The sequence below is a fragment of the Delphinapterus leucas genome, chromosome 10 (assembly GCF_059928025.1).
Source record: "Delphinapterus leucas isolate spDelLeu-1000000601 "Yukka" chromosome 10, BTC_Dleu_Yukka2, whole genome shotgun sequence".
NCBI classification, from domain to species: Eukaryota; Metazoa; Chordata; class Mammalia; order Artiodactyla; family Monodontidae; genus Delphinapterus; species Delphinapterus leucas.
The window spans coordinates 76,345,679-76,359,990 of record NC_143138.1 but is presented as its reverse complement, the minus strand read 5'-3'; the positions used below and the strand labels follow the sequence as shown (position 1 = coordinate 76,359,990).

General features: G+C 37.2%; 1 protein-coding gene and 1 pseudogene across 7 annotated transcripts in view; both read left to right on the top strand.

Moving 5' to 3' along the window:
* FHIT (fragile histidine triad diadenosine triphosphatase) overlaps positions 1–14,312 on the top strand; it is a 1,451,582-nt gene that overhangs the window by 297,907 nt on the left and 1,139,363 nt on the right. The gene's annotated exons all lie outside the window — the stretch shown is intronic.
* On the top strand, positions 11,621–11,699 carry LOC115803172 (U4 spliceosomal RNA; annotated as a pseudogene).

The window sequence follows — 14,312 nt, the reverse complement described above, 5'->3', positions numbered from 1 at the left end:
TGCAGGGTAACATTCAAACTTCTTAATTTATAATGCAAGGTCCTCATTTAACTGGAATGTGAATTGGAGTGGAAGATAGTAAGACAAAGGCAGGGAGACCAAGGATACTAATGTAATTATCTAAGGAAGAGATGCTAAGAAATGGGGTTGGGAAGAAGAGATGTAGGAAAGGAGGAGAAAAGATGAAAGCTGCATCATATGGAAGTAAAAAAAAAAATGGGGGAGAGTGAAGTACAGCAACATCAGAGGTAGATGACAAATGGATTCTTTTATATTCATGTTACAGGTAAAGACATAGAGTAGTGGACTGGCTGCCTTAATTTGGAAATTTTTGTGTGTTACTTGTGTAAGGATTAATTAATTACCTTATAGCTTTAAGAGAGTATAGTTTGCTAATGTGTCTAAGTGACTTATTGAGAATAGCTAAATTATGAGCCTAAGCTAGATAAAGTCATGCCTTCTGTGGTGTGTAGACTTGGTACATTTGGATAATTCCTGACTTTTGGGAAAGTGTAAATCAATCTCATGGTTGAAATAAAGCCAAATACACCAGGAATCACAACAAACATAAAGAAGATTCATTCTGTGTGTCAATAGACACAGATTTTTAAGTTGCATGGGGAAGAAGAAACAGTTACACTCTCTTTACACACTGTTTATAAGGAATACCCCTATTAAGAATAATGGCATGGGAAGATTGAAAGAAGATAGATGGAAATTGATATAATATACCATGCAAATACCTTTCAAAAGAAGGCTGGTGACACTGTATTAATATCAGACAAAATGTACTTTAAAAAATGTTATTATAGATAAAGAAAGTCATTATTTAATGATAAAAGAACAATTCATCAGAAAGATATATTAATCCTGAACCTGCATTATTACCTAGTCACATCATTTCAAAAATATATAAAGTAAAAATTGACCATATCACTACGAGGTATTGAGAACATAGGTAATCATGATTGGGAGGGTTTTAAAAAATATTTATTTATTTGTTTATTTAATTTATTTGGTTTTGCCGGGTCTCAGTTGCAGCAGGTGGGCTCCTTAGTTGTGGCTCACGGGCTCCTTAGTTGCGCCTCGTGGGCTCCTTAGTTGCGGCTTGCCGGCTCCTTAGTTTCAGCATGTGGGCTCCTTAGTTGTGTCAGGTGGGCTCCTTAGTTGCGGCTTGAGGGCTTCTTAGTTGCAGCACATGGGTTCCTTAGTTGCGGCAGGCGGGCTCCTCAGTTGCGGCAGGTGGGCTCCTTAGTTGTGGCATGCAAACTTTTAGTTGCAGCATGCATGTGGGACCTAGTTCCCTGACCAGGGTTCAAACCTGGCCTGCATTGGGAGCTCAGAGTCTTAACCACTGTGCCACCAGGGAAGTCCCCATGATTGGGAGTTTTAAACATTTTCTCTAAGACACTGAAAAATCAAATAAACTAAACAAATTAGAAAGGATAAAGAAGATTTAAATAACATAACTGATTAGCTTGATTGAATAGACATACATAGAACTCTGAACTCCTGAATTCCACTACCAGAGAATATATACACATTGAAAGCCTTACCACTGATTGCTAAAAATTATATTTCCTCTTATCTCGGAAGAAAAAATATTAGGAGACCAAAAACAAGTAGACCTCAAAAACTTTATACATTTGGAAACAAGATCATACTTCTAAATCTTGTCAAAGAAAAGTGATGATAGAAATTAGTTGATACTCTTTTAAATCTTGTGGGTTACAATTAAAGAGGTACATAAAGGAAAATTTATAGATTAAAATGCATATATTTGAAATGAAGGAGGACTGATAATTAGTGAGTTAAGCATTCAACCAAAAAATTATAAATAAGATAGCAGAGTAAACCAAAATAAAGCAAAGGGAGAAGATAATACGAAGTACTGCAAAAAGAAATGAAATAGGATACAAAGGAATAGCAGAGAAGATCGACAAAGCAAAGGATGATTCCTTGAAAGACTAACTAAACACATCTGGCAAACTTGATCAGCTACAGAGACAAAGACAGAAGGAAGGAAAGAGAGTAAGAGTGACAGAGAGAACACAAATAGTATTAGAAATGAAAATAGGGACCTAATATATGTATAATAGAGAATAAAAGGTCAAAAGAATGTACTATGAGTAACTTCATGGTAATATATTTAAACATACATTTTAATAAATAGGGGTGCCCAGTACATTTATGATACACACATTCTAAGCTCATGTCACAACAGGAGACTGAGAAACATGATTTCTAACTGAGTTTGAATAAATGAATGGAAGAGAAAAAGCATTCACTCATATGAAACGTATTTATGGACATCTTCTATGTACTGGGAATTGTGCTGGTGCTGCTTTATATTTTCATGAGGGGGATGGACATTAAACAAATCATTACAATAACAGATATTTACAGTTGAGGTAAGTGCAGTATAGGAAACTTTAGAGCATTTAACAGGGAACTTAATCTTATTTGGGCAAAGGACAGATTAGCAAAGTTTTCCTGAAGAAGTGACATTTAATCTGGGACTTAAATAATGGGTAGGAGTTACCCAAGCTAGAAGGGGTTACAGGGTCCAAAGACATAGATCATAGAGTGGATGGTTAGAAAGGTGTGAAAATCGGTTTCAGCAGTTGTCTTTGGAATATGGTAAGGATTTATACAAGCCAAATACATTAAATTCACATGTCTAAGTAGAGCACAAACATATTTCCCCTTCTTAATAGCTTTATGTAGATGCTTAAGAATGTAATCTGTAAAGAAAGTATTAAAACAAGGATGGGAAGGAAATAAACCAGCTTCATTCAGAGTAGTGGTTGCTTCTAGAGAAAGGAGAGCAGAGGAGGCTTCTGCATCCATCCCTTGTTTATGGTGATTCCCTTCCTGAAAGGGAGGATAAAGTAAGCCACAATCATGAGTGTGCTAATTTCTTTAAGTGTTGGCCTTATCTGAAATGGAGACCTCAATTATAAAACATCAGGCAGAAAATCACAGAAGAGCAACTTAGAGATGCTATTCTGAAGGGAGCAGTGGTTTAGACAGTACTACTCAAAATGTGAAGAGGGAGGTCAGACATTGAGAGTAAGGATTTAGGACTGCCTTGTCCAGCACAGTAGCCACTAGCTGCATGTGGCTATTGAGTACTTGAAATGTGGCCAGTCTGAGATGACATACTGTAAGTGTACAATACACTCTGGATTTCGAGGGCAGTATTAAAAAATGTAAAATATTTCAATAATATTTTCTATTGAAGTATAGATGATTTACAATATTAGTTTCAAGTGTACAACATAGTAATTCAATATTTTTATAGAGTTTACTTCACTTAAAATTATTATAAAATATTGGCTATATTCCCTGTGCTGTGCAATATATCATTATAGCTTATTTATTTTATACATAGTAGTTTTTGCCTTTTAATACCCTACCCCTTTTATGCCCCTCCCTGCTCTGGTAACTGCTAGTTTGTTCTCTATATCTGTGAGTCTGTTTCTGTTTTGTTTTATTCATTTGGTTGTTTTACTGGGTTGGCCAAAAAGTTCATTTAGGTCTTTCCACAAGAGCGTATGGAAAAATCTGAACGAACTTTTTGGCCAACCCAATATTTTTTAGATTCCATGTAGAAGTGGTAACATATAGTATTTGTCATCAACAATATTTTTATATTGATTATATTATATGAAATGATAAGATTGTGGATATATTGGGCTACGTTAACATATTATTAAAATTAATCTCACCTGTTTCTTTTTACAGTTTTTAACATGGCTAGTAGAAAGTTTAAAATTAAACATGTGGCTGACATTTTATTTCTGTTGGACAGTGCAAGTTTAGAAACTTTTATAGCAATTTGGCATTGCCACAATATCCAAGTGTATGTCTCATCAGCCCACAACATATTGGAAAGGAATAATACAGTCAACTAGTATTTCATCACAGATAATTAGTGAAGCACTGCTTGAAACCATTCATATCTTCCAAAGTGTTTAGACACTATGCTTACTATAGGAAGATAGTATATTGTCAATTGCTCAGAGGTCTGTGAAATAGTCCAAGGAGGCAACTCTTAAATTGATGTGGCCTCCTGAGTATGAAAAAAGTGATTGATAAAGATGTTATCATATAACCCTTCAGATTTGCTTGTATTTATTTTCAATTGCATAACTTGTATATTGGAGTTGGACAGAATATAATAAAAACTGTGGTAAATAATACATCTTTAAAAGTCCAATTGAAAGACCAGTTTGGCATCAACTAGTTTTTTTTTTTTTGAGAATTGAAAAAACAGGGAGTGGGGAAGCTCATATCTCAAATTAGTTACATTGCAGCATTGATAATATACTTATGTAATTGTCTTCCTTAGATTTTGTTCTATAAAATTGACTTATTTTTCATCAGAATGGACTAGTTAACATTGGACTTGGAATTGGCACAGGTGAGCTTGTGATTTACAGGGCAATTTTTCTCATCAAAACCTGGGCAGAACCATTTATTTTAAAACCAATATTTATTTTACAATGGGAAGATGGAGCAGATTAAAGGAGCATAAAACAATGATAAATCACCCAATCTTTATCCCATAGAAAATCTTTTAAATGGCTCTTTAAAGTAATGACAGTAAAACCGGCTCATAGAGTTTGTATTTGGATGGCTTTCTAGCATATGGTATAGTCATGTAGATTAAAATCTAATTAACGAGGAATTTGTAAATATTCAGACGTGGTCTGTGTGATTCTTTTTCAGTGAAAAGTTAAATGTGTTTTTTCCATAGCCAAGTTTCTGAGCCTTACTCATGAGTAAAGGGAATCCAGCCTCAAATTTTTAGCTGTTTGAAATCAAAGGCCAAAGAAATGAAATATCTTTTAGTCTTTTTATTTAATAATCAATTTTTATATTAAATGTTTAAGAACATGTTTATCTATGTTTACTATAGATTATTATACAAGAAAGGAATTTTTATAACATCTTGTTTGATTTGGTTCCCATTTATATCTTAGGTTACAGTAATTTCTATGGTTAAAAATAATGGAGTTAAATTTCTGTAATAGTATTCTTTAACACTATTCTAATGATAAGTGGACTTGTATAGAACCTTTGGACTGATTAAAAAATGCTAAAGAGTAGAAAACATTTGAAATGGATGAGATCTGCTTGTAATCATGGTGAATTTTACAAATGGGGAGTCTGTGTCCTGTGGATGTTCCATGTGGGTGTTGTGTCTCTACCTAACTGAAGACTCCAGGTCAGCAGTTGGCAAACTTTTTTGTAAAGGACCAGAGACTAAATATTGTAGGCTTGTTGGGTCCATATTCCAACTATTCAACTCTACTGTTATTGGGTGAAAGCCGCCGTAAGTAATATATAAATGAATGGGTGTGTGCACACTCTCTGACCCAACAATTCTATGTCTAGCAATGTTCCCTAAGGAAATAATCAGAGACTTTGGCAAAGAAGCATGTACAAGAGTATCTGTCATGATATTACTTTATGACATGGAAAGCTATTTATGGGCCCTGGTTAATTAAAAGAAAAGCAGCAAAACAATGTAATATGTGATCCTACTTTGATATAATGTATGTACAAACCCATATATTAGGTTGGATCATGTGAAATTAATGTTAAATGGCTGTTTTTTATCTGCAAAATGGAAGTTTTATATGGTCAACCTAAGAAAGAGACTGAAAGATTATCCACCTGTAATTTCTTAGGTGGAAGAAATAGAATAATTTTTATTCTCTTTTTCATATGTTCATTTGTTACAAGGAATATATTTTACTTCACAGTGAGAAAATGATGCAGGTTTTTTAGGACAAAAGAAGGATTTTGCCATTCAAATTGTGGGTACATTGCAATGGAAATGCAGAAGGCATGTGCGTGTAGTCCTCTCTGGAGGAGATGTGTCTCCTGTGAGGAACTAGGAGCTTTGTTTTGTTGGCAAGGCCATTCCTGTTATGGCAGTGGATACAGGGAGCTGCAGCCAGCGCACGTTGTGTATTTTCTCCCATTGGTTGACTCCATTCCCCTTGATGCCATTTAACATTCAGTTCATCAAATGAACTCCTCTTGTTCAGATTGGTTTCACATCAAATTTCTGTCTGATTAGGATTTGGCTTTGCATGGAGGACATCTTCAGTAAGGGAACGTTCTGGTCATTCTGACGTCTGTGTGGCAGTTGTATTACAAATTGTAGACTTCTACTTCAATATTTTGGGTTCATGCTGCTGGACTCGTGAGCTTTGTTTAATGAAGTCCTCCTCCTGAGAGAGGGATTCTGTCTTGTGTGCTGAGAACTCCAAGGCCCAGGATGCGAAAACCTAGTGAAGGAACTTCCTAAGGTATAGATGACCTTCAGCTAGGTCTCTGGGGAGGGAGCCTGCTGCCCTTCCTCAGATGGCATTCTATATTTCTGCACAGTAAGTTGCTTGAGTCTTTTCTTATTTGAAACTTTGCCCCTTTCCAGCTCTCAAGTTCTGCACTTCTTCAATTTTTCTCTCTTCAGCCCTTGCTTGCTCCGTTTTCCTCACTGTTTCTTGTCACCAGGCAGAAACACAGTGGGGAGAGACTGGTACACAAGAGACGTTTTGCTGCTGGTATTTAACTTTCTCCTGAAGTTTTTGTTGGATGACATTGATTTCTAGTGCAAAGGGCGCTCAGCTTTGGAGCAGACCTGTAGAGAAATAGAGTCCCTCAGGCCTGCTGTGAGGCTAGAATCCCCTTGTCCCAGCAACAGGGATTGGCATTTGTGTGGGACAGTGGGACATGCCCCTGATGCCGGGAACTTCTTGCAGTGACAATCAGCGTGAAGAAAAGCGGTGGACCATTTCTCCACCTGAGGGAGGCAGACATTTTGTGAGCTCACATGTTTTTCTCATCAGACTCTGAAAGGGCGTTTTACTGTATTTTGATACAATGTTCAAACTACACATTAGGGGTAATTTCTGCCTTATTTGGAGCACCAGTCAGAATGATCTTATCTCCATCAGAGGACATGAAGAGGCCTCTATATCTGACACTACTTTGTTAAAGAGAAAATATTTTCCCAGGAGGCGAAAGTTACTGGCTAAATACAGCCCCAAATCAAAGACCTGTTCTACCAAGAACTCTTATGTCAGCTTTCTTTTTCATAAATTAATGTGGATCTGTGGAATTTACATTTCCTACAAATTGTTTACCCATTTTCCCTTTTCATAAGGTGAGAAAAGATCCTAATTCAAGATACATTCTGTCACTTCGGAGGCTGATTGGGGATGAGAGTTTTTTTGTATTCAAAGAAATCCCCAAAACAATTGGTAAAACTGCTTGTAGAATTTGATGTTACACATCTTGAGGAAGATTTAAGTCTGAAAATTTAAAAGACTTCAATTCACAAAGTGTTGATTGCGTCATTTTGCTTAGTAGTACAGTTAAGTCATTTTTAAAAAGTCAAGTGAATACGTTTTGGCCTCATCAATGAAATGTACCAAGAACCATAAAGTAGTGAAATGGTGTTAAGAAAAACAACATTTCATTGTTTCTTTGTATTCTTTGTATTGAAAAAAGTGAAAATTACCCTCTTTCCCTTTGAGTTCATGCTACAAAAGCTTATAAATTTTATGTTGGGTATTTAGATGTTTATGTGAGGGGAGCTCAATTTATAAATCTGAATGCTAACAATATGACGATTAATTTTTTAATTAATTGTCAGTCAGCAGACATGCTGGGCCTAGAATAAGATGATTCATTTGCTATATAGGCAATATTGTATGTTATAAAAAATCAGGGGATAGTCACATAGCAAGGGGAAAAATGAATGGATCAATAATTTAATTTAGCTCTGACCTGGCTAAGTTCTATAGCATGGTTCATAATTTTTCAATGAATGACCCTTAACATTTTACATATAGTGCCTCAGTTTTGTATTGATCTTCCCTAATGTATTCTTCATGTCAAAGAAGGAATAAAAACAAACAAAACACACTGTTTAACAAAAACACATTGTGTCGCCTGCAAATGTTAACCAAAATATGACAACATATTGGCGTTATTTATTCTGTTTTCAGAACTACTTTTTTCCTGGCTAATTTAAAAATTTAGAAGAGAAATGGGTAGTAAGTGAATGATAACTTGAAGGGCAAGTTCATGGAGTTCTCTCTTAGTTAAAAGATTCTTAGCCCCTCTGCATTACTTAATTGCTTATTAAAAGTGGAACCCCTGATGTACTATGTGTAGTGTGTATTTATTCCATGGAAAATTATTAACTTTTAATTGAACTAAGTGAGTGCTTGGACAAGGGACCCTAGCTATCAATCAGGAAGCAAGTGATTGACTGATGTTCATGTTCATTAATTATTCAAGGAAGTTCAATTTTAAGGTCTATAACAGTAGAAGAAAGTTTTTATAAGTGAGTGTGTTTGTGCTGGTACATTTTAGTACTGTATTTATTTGTTCATTTAACAAATATTTAGTATGTGCTATGTGCCATGCAGTGATGAGTCAGTGATGAGCAAGCCCATGGGCCCCTGTACTCACAAAGCTTCCAGGGCAGTACGTAAAACAGAGGTATATCAGTGCTGTTTAGGAGACTCAGTTTTGCTTGACTCCCCTCTATGTACAGAAAATGATTCTTCTCTGCACAAATTTCCTGAGTCTCCTGGAAATTCAAGCTATCAAATTCTAATTACCATCTGAGACAATATTTTCTTTAGAATGATAGAATCATAGTTTCTAAGAGCTGAAAGAGACCTGCGAAGTTGTCTGGCACTGGACACTTTTGTTCTCCGGCCTCAGCCTGGGCCTGTCCAATGTCAGGAGGGGGAAGTGTACTCATTCATGGGGTCATTTCTGGAATGTGTGGATTATTTCAAAGTTCTTCCAAATAATGAACTGAAGCTTATTTCCCTGTAAAATCTCTTTATCGATTCTAGTTTTGTGTCTTGAACAAAATCATCACATCTTATTTACCTATTATTTGGAGTATGTATCACAGTTTTCCATATATTTCTGTGATCTTTTTATTATGAACATGTTATCCCTGTTAGATGCATGTATCCTGACAACAGAATTGTGTCTGGTTTTGCTCACTGCTATTTTCACTAGCACTGTCATAAACTAGGCAATGAATGAAGGAATGAATGTTTTATCTTATTCCAAAAAGGCTTCAGGGAAGAATACATAGATTTAAACCATACATCTTAGCCCATTAACTATTTGACAACTATCATGGTTCTTTTACTTCAGTTTTTCTCATCCTTAGGTTCAGATTCTCCTTCCTAACTTTCTTTACATGTGACATGGTGTCCAGCCAATTATACTGAAGTTATGTCCTTCCTAATGCCTCCCACTTCGTTAATATAAAAAGAAAGTGCTGGTCTCACCAGGAGGTTTGGGAAAGGCTTCACAGACGAGGTGCGGATTGACCTGTGCTGAGTCTTGAAGAATGAGGAAGTGTTCTCCATGTCAGTGAGGCCAGAAAGGGCACTTTTAAGGTACACTGAGAACAGTGGTACCAGAATGTTCACCCACCTTGCAGATTTCCATTAGGTCACCTAACTTCCTAGTTAGATCCTCTTTGGGGAATTTTTGCTCTTTTCTTTCCATCTTCCTCATGAACTTCAGTATTCTTTCACCTTGATCACTTCCTTACCACTACCGCAAAGCTGCAAAGCTCGAGGCAGAGCTGCCCGAGGTTTAGAGCTTACGTGAGGGAGTTAGTCTGTATTCAAATCCGGGTTCAACCCATATTTTGCATGGCCTTCGGTGAGGTAGGTACTTATTTGAGATTTAGCGTTTTCTTCTTTAAAATGGAAAAAATAATAATACCTTATAAAATAATTGGGAGAATTATCAGGTAAATCATATGTGAAGTGCCTGACCTGTAACTGTTATTCCCCACCTCCCTCCCTGGGAAACTCCTGCTGTAGTTCACTTCCGCTGGTATAGCTATTGGTCCAGAGGCCCCAGCACATGCACGTGGCTCAGACATATTTTCCACAGAAACCCATCAGGTGTTAATAGTGACAGAGCTATTTCAGTTTCTTTCAGGTCCTCAGTCCAATGGATTTACATCTTCACCTTTATTTCTCTCATCCTTGGGCTCCTGGGGTCCAGTAATTTTTTAGGTTTTTTTGGTAGGACTGTAAAGGAATCAGATTTGACACATTTTCCTCTGATTTCTCTCCTTTCGGGTCTCCATTTCTCCTGGTATAACAAGAGCCTGGATTTCTCTGATCTCATCTCTCTCAGGTTCATCTGGGTAATCACCATACTCATTTCATTCTGGTCAAGATTTCTCTCAATAGGTTTATTGCAGATGGCTGCAGCTGCGATCAGTGTTTACAATCTGATGACAAGTTGGAGATTAAGGCTTGTCATCACTATTTAATTAACCTCAAATTAAGCGCTTTCCGGTCCCATTCCATGCCCTTCCACAAGCCCAGGAGAGCTTCTAAAACAGTGCTTGGAGTCTTGATAGATTCGGGGTCACATCACTGGAAAGCAGGGGCTTATTTAGCTGTGACTCTGAAGAGCAACACTATTTGATCCTTAAGTCACTTGCCCAAGGGCTGAAGCTAGGTAGCTATTCAAAGTCTCTATAAAGAGAGGGGAAGAAAGGAGAGCATTTTTCTAATTCTAGGAAGCAGGTAGTCTGTGAACTGCAGGGACGATGAGACAAAAAGCATTCCAGAGACAGAAAAAAAAAAACCTCTGTTCTTAATATTTAAAAACAACTTTGTTTTTGTATCACAGAAGTAGTATATGTCAACAGCAAAATTATACATGGTAATTGTAAAAGGATGGAGAAACGAAAGAAGAAAGTAAAAATCATACAAATTCCTACTCTCCATACCTGCTTTTAAGGCTTACCCGAGCTGTCCAATCTGGTAGCCACTAGCCACATGTGGCTCATAAATATTTAAAATATGGCAAGACTGAATTGACACCACGTGTTATAAGTATAAACTACACACCAAATTTCAAAAAGAGAATTTAAGCTATTGTTATTTTGTGTATGTTGGATTAATTAAAATATATCTTTAAATGAATTTCATCTTTTACTTTTTTTTATCTTTTACTTTTTAAAATATGACTACTAAATACTTTAAAATTACGTATATTTCTATTGGACAGTGCAATTTTAGACCTTTTTCTTATATCAAAATTTTTTAAAAAGAAAAATTGCGTTATTCTACGTAAAACTTTGTATCCTCCTTTTTCAGTTAATGCGAATATGTTCATGTCATGAAATATATTGATATGGCATTATGTTTAATCATTTGTAGTATTTCATTATATGATGTGCCTGAATAGATTAATCCAATCCACTGTTGCTGAACACTTAGGTCATTACCATTTTTTAAAATTTCAAATTATTCATAACATACTTATAACTATATCTTTGGACTCATCCTTAATTGTGCTTCTAGGATTTGTTTCTGGAAGCCAGTTAGCCGAGTCACTTGCTTGTGGTGTTTAAGCAAATTGCCATATAGAAAGGTAGCACTGATTCATACTCAGTACAGTGGTTTATAATAATGCTCATTTCACCTCATCTTTATCAACACCAGATATCATCATTGTTCTTAATTCTTATTGTAACGAGCAGCACTGTTATGGGTTTGCTCAGCAAATTATTGAAAAAGTCTTAGTTTTAAGCTTTGTGCAGGGGTAGTATTGTAGCCAGTAAGGTTTATCCGAGGCACGATTACTGCGAATTGAAAAAGTCTTATTAGGCTTGGTAGCTTCTATCCTGGTCCTGCAGATACTTCAGATGATTTTCTCTTATCCATCAATCATTCTTTTATCCATCCACTCTTGAGCATCCGTAATGTGTCCAGGCCTGCCCAAAGATTTGTAGAAGACATGGTATTTGATTTTAGGAAATCCCTTATATTTAATATTTAAGTTGGAAAAGAAAGGAAGAGAAATAGGGCAAGGGTCACGTGAGTCTTATTTACTACAGTATTTCAGCACCTAAATAGAGTGTCTGGTACGTGGTAGACTCCCAGTAAATATCGTTGAATGAATTCATGACTAAGTGTATGCTAATGTTTACATAAGTGATGAAGGAAACAAAATAAAGGGGTAATGATTTTAAGGTAGGGACAATAAGGGAAAGCTGTCTGCCTCCTGTCTTAACCCAACAGAAGCCAGAAGGCATGAGAGCTTCAGAGGGCTGCAGAGGAGAGGCCACCACAGGGCAGACAAAGGGTCTGCAGGGGCAAATAGAGGATAACCAGGACACCAGCTCTGATACCTGCCCTCTGGGGTAGGGCACTCACCCTTTCTGAGTTTGGTTTCCTCATCTGTAAAATGTGCATAATTATACCTACCTCAGAAAGTTGTATTAGAAATAAATGGAGAGCACTTAGCACAATGGTATTTTCTTTAGTTGTATTCATTAGTGGCTTAGCTATATCAGTTTCTAAGCATCTTGTTCATTTATCATTTCTTAGAAGTTATCAGAAGGAAAAACAGAGAAGAAACTTACTCCGATATACCTGGACCTTATATTTAGACTTGAAAAGTTCTACATCCCCCCAGTGAGGTAGCCATTTGCGTTCTGAACTGTGCATATCAAACCCTTATACTCTGGTTAAAAATCCATAGAATATTTCATGTAGTTGGATAATTAGGCCACATGCTGTTGGCTCTGCTCAAAAACGGTCATTTAAGTATCCTTTTATTTTTTTTAGCATCCACTGGGAAGTTTAAATAGCCACTGCCAGTGTGATTTCTATATGCTCTTTAAAAAATGCTGAAATTGAAAAGAGCTTAATAAAATTGCTGGACTGTTAGCTTTAGCAAGCTGTCCCAGACATAAACCTGAGAAAACAAACCCCAAACCCCAAAGTAAATACTTCTATGAATCAGGGACTTTCACAAGTGCTCCCTGGAGAGTGTAGTTTGACTCATATGGAGTTAGTTGACAAGCAAGGGTGGAAACTAGCAGCTTCTGAGGTGATTTGACTCCTTTATTCTCCTTTGCTTAACAGATATCTGTACTAAATATGAGTGGCAGCATTTGGAACTAAGGGACCCTGAAGTATCATCTGCCTAATTCTTATGTAGAAAAATGAGTAGTGCAACAGTGTAAAACGAATGAATATACTTCAGGTATATGAATGTTCTTAAATTACCAGACCCTTAGGGAAATATAGTTATTAAATGAATAAAGTGTCCAATAAGAGGAACAGCTTATATTTATTCAGCCTTTACAAGGTCCTAGTCACTATTCAAAATGCTTCATGCATGTTATCTCATTTAATCCTCACAGCAGCCCTAAGAGTAGAGAGTGTTTTCTCCATTTTGCAGATAAGGAAACTGAGACTCCAAGAAATAAAGCCAAGTGATTACAGTCTCATGTTTAGAAAGTAGCAGAGGCAGGGTTGAAACACACAGCATTTCACTCCAGAGCCTGAACTCTCTCAGCTGCTGTTCTGTACCATTTCTTTCTTAAATGTTTATGGAGTAAGCTGAGAGTGTGAGGAAATCTTGTTGAAGATAACAGCTCGGGTAAGCCCGTGTGGGATATTCAGGTACAATTTTTTTTTTTTTTTTTTGCGGTACGCAGGCCTCTCACTGTCGCGGCCTCTCCCGTTGCGGAGCACAGGCTCCGGACGCGCAGGCTCAGCGGCCATGGCTCACGGGCCCAGCCGCTCCGCGGCATGCGGGATCTTCCCGGACCGGGGCACGAACCCGTATCCCCTGCATCGGCAGGCAGACTCTCGACCACTGGGCCACCAGGGAAGCCCCAGGTACAGTTTTTATTCCCATAAATTCCTTGCAGATTATAGACATGTTCCTTGGTTTATTACTAGAAAACACCTTCTTAATTGATCTCAATATCAAATCTGTTGCACTAGTTGAACGAAAGGAGTTTTATGGCCAGTGTAGCAAGATGTTTACTGAATATTCTGTTCACGTTCATGATTTTTTTTTTTTTTTTGCGGTCACTGTTGTGGCCTCTGCAGTTGCGGAGCACAGGCTCCGGAAGCGCAGGCTCAGCGGCCATGGCTCACGGGTCCAGCCGCTCCGCGGCATGTGGGATCTTCCCGGACTGGGTCACGAGCCCGCGTCCTCTGCATCGCAGGCGGACTCTCAACCACTGCGCCACCAGGGAAGCCCCCACATTCATGACTTTTGATTTTTAATAGCCAAATGTTATTAAAAAATGTGACATATTAGTTACATCATGTGTTGAAATGTATCCTTAATTGTAGTACTTTTATTGACTGTGAGAGGATGCAAAGTGGATTCCACAATTTTAATTAACTGTTCCTCCTCTGACATTTCATTACCAGTTTCAGAAGTGATAGAGGATGGCAGTTACCTGTGAGAATTTT